The 8,186-nt window shown below is 49.2% G+C and overlaps 2 long non-coding RNA genes across 8 annotated transcripts in view; both read left to right on the plus strand.

The window, feature by feature from the left end:
• Positions 1-8,186, plus strand: part of LOC118170028 — an 83,127-nt gene that overhangs the window by 54,359 nt on the left and 20,582 nt on the right. Inside the window, exon 1 of one of the 7 annotated variants that reach the window (XR_004752436.1) lies at positions 6,349-6,713. The exons of the other annotated variants lie outside the window; for them this stretch is intronic. This is a non-coding gene — a long non-coding RNA (uncharacterized LOC118170028). Of the gene's footprint in view, positions 1-6,348; positions 6,714-8,186 lie in introns of those variants that run through there. 7 annotated transcript variants of the gene reach the window in all.
• On the plus strand, positions 1,655-4,700 carry LOC118170031. Its single transcript, XR_004752445.1, has 2 exons — positions 1,655-1,772; positions 2,315-4,700. It is a non-coding gene; the product is annotated as an uncharacterized LOC118170031 (long non-coding RNA).

Consider the following 8,186-nt stretch of genomic DNA (forward strand, 5'->3'; position numbering starts at 1 on the left):
CAGAATTATCCTAAACCATTGTCCCCTGAGGCATCATTTGGATTTCTAGCCTTTCCTTTTTATCCTGGGCTTTATTTTTTTCAAAATACAATGAGGGCTAGATCCCAAAAGATGCTTGGACGTCTGCTCTCATGCATGTTAAGGAGAAATAAGTATCTTTATGGATCTCAGGAGACCACCTGTATCTAAGCAGAGCTGTGTATCTACCTGCATGCTCTGCCTTCAGAAAGGAGTACCTTTCTCTAGCTACTTGCAAAGGCCCCTTTCTTCAGCAGGGCTTGCACGCTCCTGGATTTGTAGACGCGCAAGTTCCTACTTGTGTTGTTAGGAATGGCAGGTCCATCCGTCTCAGCAGGACAGTCAGAGGCCAAATCAAACGAGGGATGAAGGGGCTGGGGGGAAAGCTTCCTAAGTCACAAATGTGGACAGGAATGATTTCAAGGGGGAGGAGAATATTAAGAAGAGTTAGCAAATTTAGTGCAGAAAAACCAATGCGAGAGGTCAGTGCCACTAAATAGCACTGTAGGAAGAGGAGCGATGGCTGCAGAAGCTCAGCAATCTGCTGTCAGATCATAAGACATGGTTCTCCTGAAAGCTGAACTCAGCACCCTAAGTTTACAGGAGTATACAGTGCCATTGCAGCCCTTTTGAGGGTGTCTGAGCTGGGAAATATCCGTCTCCTGCTTGTTTACCTATACGTGGTGGCTCTGTGAGCGGTTACAAACGGTCCCAGTCCTCAGGAGGATGGTGGGGTTGGATATAGCCAGCATTTTCCCACCATAGTCTAGTTCAAAGTTGTCCTTGTGGGTTTATGGCTGTCTAGTTCCCTCTCAGCTCTGGTACATGGGCTCATTTTTAATTAAACACCCATCATTTAAGGAACTAAAAACAGTCTAAAAGTTTTGTTGACCAAAGTCTGAAAATATGAAATGTTCTTTGGGGGCTTTTGGGTGTGGATCACGAAGCACATTTTCGTAATATTTAGTATGTCATCTTCAAGCAATGTTTTTAAACCTCAAAACTCCAGGGAAGTTCTGTAGGCTTTAGCAAACAGATGTTAACAGTCAGGAAAGAATTATGATTCCTGCCCAAAAATATTCCCTCGTGCCTATCAAGATGTGCAACGCTTTCAAGATATGCCTCCTGCGGAGCTGAGGACGCACTGTTTCTGCAGGTCTGGGGGTCAAAGAGGTCTTTGGTGCCTTTTAATCAGTCATTGGGCAACATATCGTTTGGGATGTCCCCATGAACAGAGCACACGTGCTACAGCGTGCACTTTGTCCCTACCAAGTAGCTGGGGAAAGTTGTTTGACTCAGCTGCTGCTTGGCACTTAGCACTCTTTTAAATTAAATATGTGCATGCAGGAGCTCAGGGTATGTGGGATCCTGATCTGCTCCGTGGATTGCTGGGAATTAGCTGTGAACCCAGACCCGTTGTTAGGAAACTGGGGGAGTGGTTGGTCCCAGAGGTCCTGGTGAGGGGAAAATGACATTACCTGGTCCCTGGGAAAAGCTGAGCTGCAGCTCCATGGGACTGTGCCAGGTCTGGCATTTTCTATTTAAAGTTTCGTAATAAAGGGGTACAAAGCTTCCCAAGGTGAGGCCGTGGCTCACTGACCCAAACGGACTGGGAGCTTCTGCTGTCTTACAGAGAGTTTGAGGGTATCTTCGTGAAGCTACAGTGCAACGTGAGGGTGACTTCATGACAGCTTGGACATGAGCTGACGTACCTGGGGCTGCCCTGACGTTCCCACTGCACAGATGATGGTTCTGTAAGTGGAGGAATAACATTTGCTGAGCATGGTCCCGTCCCCTGCTAGCTTATACTTGCCTTCTGGTGCTCTGCTGCCGTTAGAAGTGCGTGTCTTTCCCCACCTTTGTTTCCGTCATCCATTTTTCAGGTGTTTTCCTTCCTTAGAAGTTACCTTTCAGTGCAGGCTCCAGCCTGGCAACGTCTTCCAAGTGCCTGCTGAACGCTCAGCTCCTGCCCTTTAGCTCGAGGGAAAACTGAAGGGCCTGGGTTTTCTTTTAGGGAGGCCAAACTGAAGGGCCTGGGTTTTCTTTTAGGGCTGCTGTCAGTGGGAAGCACAATGCTCTTGGCTCCTCCTTCTCCGTTCTTTGCTGGAGATACAGACTGACTTTCACTTTGGCAATTTGATAATTTCAAATTTATTATTGATAACTCCCCCAATCTCACTATTTGAACTAGCCTCGCTTTGTGTAAATACTAATTTTGAGGCCACCCTCTGTCAACACTCACGTGAACCGACATGCCCACCCTTCCCATGAAGCGTACCGGGCTTTTATATCACAGGGAGGTGAAGTGGGCAGCCTGTGAAAAGCAAATGTCTCTGATGAACGCACACGAACCAGCTGTGCACATATAGGCGACCTTTTGGTACGTCTTCAGAAAAAGTGTGCCCGTGCTTGCCCTGTTTGTCTCATTTTGCAGAATGATTCATCCTCAGGGGCGTGGGGGAAGGACGTAGGGGGTTCCGTGTGAAGATGCTGCGTTAGCCATAGCTTTAGCGTGGTCGTGACTAATGGAAATGGATACTGCTCTGCGCAGGTCGCTGCTCTGGAGACCAGCCTGAACTCACGTGGCTGTGTAAAATCAAGTCCCTCTTGATTTTGGGCATCTGGTGGGACTGTGGCCTTGTGAAAGGTGTTGATTACGCTTTGGACAATTATGACATCTGAATTGTATTCACGTTATCGCCACTGATTTAGCAGGAAACTGTCAGGAAGGCAGTGATGAACTCTGGTAGAGAGCTGCAGGTGGTGTGGCCAAATAACTGTTTCCCTGTGATTGATGTTAAGGAAAAGAGATGTTCCAAGAGCAACACTAATGGCAGTAGCTTTTGCATGTGTTTAAAGCCTAACTCAAAATCCATGAAGTCCTTGGAAAGCCTTTTTCTGCTTCACCAGGCTTAGGACACGCTCACAGGCCCCGAGAAAATACATGACATGGACACGGCGCTTTGACTGAGCGTGAACCCAGCCGTGAGCTGGCAGATTTCCTGGCTTAACAAGGCCAAGTCCCTTGCAAACAGCTCAGGCAACCTCATAAAAATCAGAGCTGCCATCTCTGGGTTGGGGGAAGTCTCTCATAATTGTGATTATAGCCTTCTGTCTGAGCCACTTAACGTGACTGACGTGCTGAAGCTCCGTAACATTGCACTTGTATTTATTTGTTGCCCTCGTCTCTAGAGCAGCGGGATGTAAAGGTGTCTTACAGGAACGCAAGCCCAGGAAGGGCACTCCCTGGAATGTTTCTGAAAGCTTCCAGAAATAGAGAGCAAGTCTGACGAGCTTGGATCGAAAAGTGCAAAATTCCATGCCCAGAAGCTCACACCTCTTGGTAGAGGCAAGGGAAGCTTACGCTCGTAGCTGTTTCAGCTCGCGCTGATGTCAACGGGAAGCCCTTTGCTCGAGTCCTCCATCAGCAACGTTCTGAGCCCGGAGAGAAGCGGGATTTAAGGGACTTAGGGAGAAGGTGACACCTTTCGCCCCGTTTAGCAGCAGGTTGATCCGCAGCATTTTCCCCGCTGAAGGCGTTACGACCCATCAGCAGAGGTAACGGTGCCAGCAGCAAGCGGTCCGGTGCTGGCATCTGCAGCTCCGGCCTCTTCACAGGCTGAGCAGTGACCGCTCGAGTGGTGAAATACATTAAGAAAAACGACGTTTATTTATTTATTTTTATTTTTGGGGAAGACAGCAAAGTATGGCAGCAGTACCGCTGGGGTGCTGGAGGCGGGCCAGCTGCACGTATTTGGTGAGAGAAGAAAAGCAACCATCCGTCTCCAAGAGGATGTAAGCACGGAGCTTTTAACTTTCTGTCTTAGCCTCTCCTGCGGCAGAAAGGAAGCCTTGTGTGTTGGGCTATTCTGCTCCGCTGTTAAAAGCTACTGTAATTCAGGCTGTGTTGAAAAGGAGCAATTTTAGGGATAGATTTTTTTTTTTTCTTTTACTGTATTTTTCCAGAAGATGACTTTCACATAGGTCCCCTCTGACTCACGAGGGGAGAAATCATTTGGAAGGAAATAAATCTCTGTTGATGGCTACTCAGAAAAGCAGCCAATGAGTACGGGTGACCTAATGTTAATAAATGCCATGGATGATGCACTGAATAATCTGCTATTTGTTTGTGTTATGCTATTAGGAAGCTGAAATTTATTAGGCTTCCAAGAACCACAGGCACATTTACATTTTCGGTGTGTGTTGCTGTGTAACATTGACTGGCCCGTCAGTTCAAGGAGGGCAGTACGCTCCAGCTGCACACCGTGATGGTGGTAGGGCCTTCCCCTAACCCTCAGGTGGACTGGAAATCTACTGCATGCAAAATGAGCCTCGCACCCCTTCAGCAGAGCAGGAATTGGCCTCGGAGCCCCTGCTGGCACTACCAACGGGGAGAACTCCTGCCTGAAGGATGCCCCAGTGGCTGGAGTCACTGCTACACGTCATGTCGGAGCTGGCATGGACTTGTGTGCCCCAAGAGAGGACCTGACCCTTCAGTTCGTATTGCAGCTTGGTTATTTCTTACCCTCGGTGTGCTGGCTGGGGATGGGGAACCTCTTCCAGCCTGAGTTAGGTTAGGTGCAGCTGGTCTCCTACCGCAGCAGAGCGGAGGCAGAGCGAAGTCCTGTGTCTTGTGCCTGCTGCTTCTCCCATCCATCACCTCTGCCCTGGGGCCTTTCCCCGTGTCTTGTTTCAGCCGTTGAGTGCAAGGCCATTTCTGTTCGCTCCTCAGCTGCCGTCAGGAGCTGGATGGCTGGCCTAGACCTTAAATCACCCATTTCCCAACAGCCCTGCCCCTAAGGCTTTTATTACAGACTTTTATTACGTCCCTTTCTGTTCTGTTGTACGTGCAAGATAGATAAATAGCAGGTAGCTGAAGCCTGTTATAAATCTGATTGAACAGCAAAGGCAAAGGTGGTTTCCAATGTAATAGCAAAGCTTTGATTGAAATGAAAGAGAAGCAATTAAACTGTCTCATTCTCGCTGTTGGAGCTAGGTCTGCAGGGCCGATAAACATCGGATGTGATTCTGGGGATCGTTCTGCACCGGGAAACAGAAAATGAACTGGAAAACATACAGGAGAGGTTTGACTTCAGGTCACCAGGCTAACATCTGAGGTTATGATGGAGAAAGGTTTGGGGAAGATCTCCTGGGCTCCGAAAGCAGCGCTGGGATGTTGATGAGGAAGAGAAGCGTGTGCTGGGAGTGCGAACACAGCCAGGTCCCCATCCAAGGCTACTAAAGCAAGGCGCAGGCTCCCAGTGCCTGTGTCCCGGTGTTGGAGCAGGCTGTTTCCTCCACCCTCTGTGCTGAGCCTGGGGCTGGAGTGCGTTTGTGCCATTGAGTCATCCGAAAAGGAGCCTAGTGTGAATGCGTCTGGCACAGCACAGAGCTTGGCCCAGCGCCTCCCCCGATTTGGTGAAATATTCTTGGCAACAGCCGGGCTTTTTTTAAACCACTTCTTCATTAAGTGCAGCTTTATATGCCAAAGCATGCCAGGTTCACTTTACGTGCAGCCTATTTTAAGGAGACGTATGCAGGCTGCTGGCTGAGGTAACAGCGGGAGCTGTGCCCCAGCAGCCCCCGATAGCAGTACCAGGGGATGCGAGGTGATGTTTGCACAGGTGCCTCTGCTAGTTCTCATCTTTCACCTGCCCCATATCACCCCAATCTTGCCACAAGACCTCAGCCACGTGGACCGGTGATAATACTGGTAGTAAAGATGTGAGGAGCAAACTTTGTTCTGCAAGGTTGGGGTGTGAGCGGCAAGAGGCATGTTCCCAGCTCATCCTAGCTCTTACACTGCAGGGAAAAAAGGGCAGGAGCCACTGAAACCAGCAGTTCTTGGCCTCTAGCTCTGAATTTGCCCATTTCCTTCTCCAAAAGGGATCTGCTGTCTAATTCCAGCAGGGCCACCTCAAGGACTGTATGCTTTTTGTGTACCTTGGCACACCTGTAAACCTGGAACCCACTTGCTGAATGCAGGTCATGGCCAGAGAGGGGTCTGCCCCAAGGTGCTTGAGCACACCAACCTGTGAACTCCTGGCAAATGTGAGTGTTTGGGTCAGGAAACGTCCATCCCAAGCTGGCTCAGGGCACCTGCAGTGCTCTCGTCCTCAGTTATCAGTAGCTGGTGCTGCTGCGGGGAAGGGGACAGCGGAGGTGAGCTGGAGAGGCTGGCACCCAGGCAGAGGAGGCATGAGATGTGTCGCTGCTGCTGTGCCAACCGCCCGCAGGGCTCCGTCTTTGCCCTCTGAAAGATGCTCTGCACGTGCAGCGCCGATTCGCAAGCCCTTCGCGTGAAGCTGCTCCGCTTCTGTTGTTTTTGGTGGTGTTGTGGACTAAAAATATGCATTTAAATTAACATTTTATCTTTTGGGGGCTGAATGCAGTGTTGTCTTCAACCCCAGATGGGGAGCGGATGAGTTCTGGTTTTTGGCCTTCTCAAATTTTTACACCTTTTGGATGGATCTGAAACAAAATCCCGGGTTTTCAAGTTCAGCCAGCGAACCGAAGCGTGGTTATTTGCACAGCTGTAATCCTGCTTCAAAGGGGCCGTGACTCCTCCCGCAGCCCCAGGTGCACGGGGAGGGCACTGCAGCCCCCACCCCGAGCTGTGCCCCCGGGAAATGCAGCCCCCCGCTTCGATCACCGCTGTCGCATCTCAGCTACCAACTCACAGCAGGAACCTCCAGGTATGTCCACGCTGCTTTTGTCAGCAGACAACTGCTTTGCTACGGGCTGCTAAAATCCAGCCAGACGAGGCGGCGTGGAGCAGGAGGCAGGGGTGAGGCTGCTTGTACGTGCGTGCACCTGCACAAGGCCCAGGACTTCTGCCTCCAGGCTCCTGTTTATAAATAAATAGGAGCAGCTTTCATCCCCTAGCAGCAGTCCAAAAAACGGTGTGAAAAATCAAGGGGCTTTTTTTTTTTTTTTACAACAAAATTTTCCACAAAAAGCTGCCTCTGTGAAAGTATATTTTACGAGACCTTTTTATTTTTTTTTTTAAGGTTATAAAAGTTCCGGCAAAATTATTTATCAAAATATTTTCGTCTTCTGGTGGTCAGCATGTACTCCTGATATTTGCGTTAAAAATTTGGGGAGCCTTCGTAAAAAGCCTTGGGAAGGCTTGAAAAAACAATGTCTGCTCTAAATATTTTCAGCACAGAAATAATGAAAAAAAAATCTGTTTATTTTTATATCAGCAAAGTAGGTTTATGCAGTTGAACCAGAGGGACAAATGTCCCTTTGGCTTCGTCGTGCCTCCTGTTCGGGCTCGTGTCCCAAGGGAGGCGAGCCCGAAGCCACCTGGGGAGATCGCTGCTCGTGTGGCAAGTGGGAGTCTGCTGCTCGTTTCCATCCAGACCTGGGCATTTTTATTTGGTGGAGAAGTTCTCAAGTGCAGGCTGTATTTCGGCACTCACTCCTGGAGATTTGCTTGATCCTAAAAATGGGATTTTGTTTTATTTTTTTGGTGCAGTTTTGCTGTAGTCTGTTCTGCCTGGTGCGCTGTGATGGATGCTGCCTGTCCTCTCATCGGGGCTGTTTCGTGTTACGCTTCTTTCAGAATAAAATAAGAAACAAAGGGGCTGGGTAAAACTAAGGGATATGGCACAGAGGTGGAGCTGATGTGGCCGGGGAACTGCCAAAAGGATCGCAGCTGATGGTGCGGGAATGCGGGAGGGACAGCGTGCCACGTTCAACCCGTTGTTTGCTTTTTTTCTTTGATGTCGAGTTCTAGATCTGATTTTAATGGGTATTTACTCCCAGCTCGCTTTATAAAGCAGTTATTAAAAAGCAGCCTCTTAAAAATATATATTGAAGCTTGTTTCCCTTGGCAGGGGAACGTTTTTACAAACAAGCTGTGTGGGTACTTCAGCTAGCAAGGGACCTGCCGTTGCCTCTTTTTAATGGCAGGGTGCAGAGATATTTTTTTATTAAAGGTTTTGGGAGACTCCAGCCGTAGAAAAATGTTTAAAAAGGTGACTGGAGCCTTCTGGGGTGCTCGAGTCTCCAGCAATGCTGTTTGAACACCTCTGTGGTCCGGGCAGGCATCCAGCTGGATGTATGGACACTTGGCTGGAAGGAGCCAGGCAGGGTTTGCTGCTGAGCTGGATCCCAAGCAGCACATCCTGCTGAGCACTGGTTTGAGATCTGCCCAGCTGAGC

Source organism: Oxyura jamaicensis, chromosome 7 (assembly GCF_011077185.1).
Source record: "Oxyura jamaicensis isolate SHBP4307 breed ruddy duck chromosome 7, BPBGC_Ojam_1.0, whole genome shotgun sequence".
NCBI lineage: Eukaryota > Metazoa > Chordata > Aves > Anseriformes > Anatidae > Oxyura > Oxyura jamaicensis.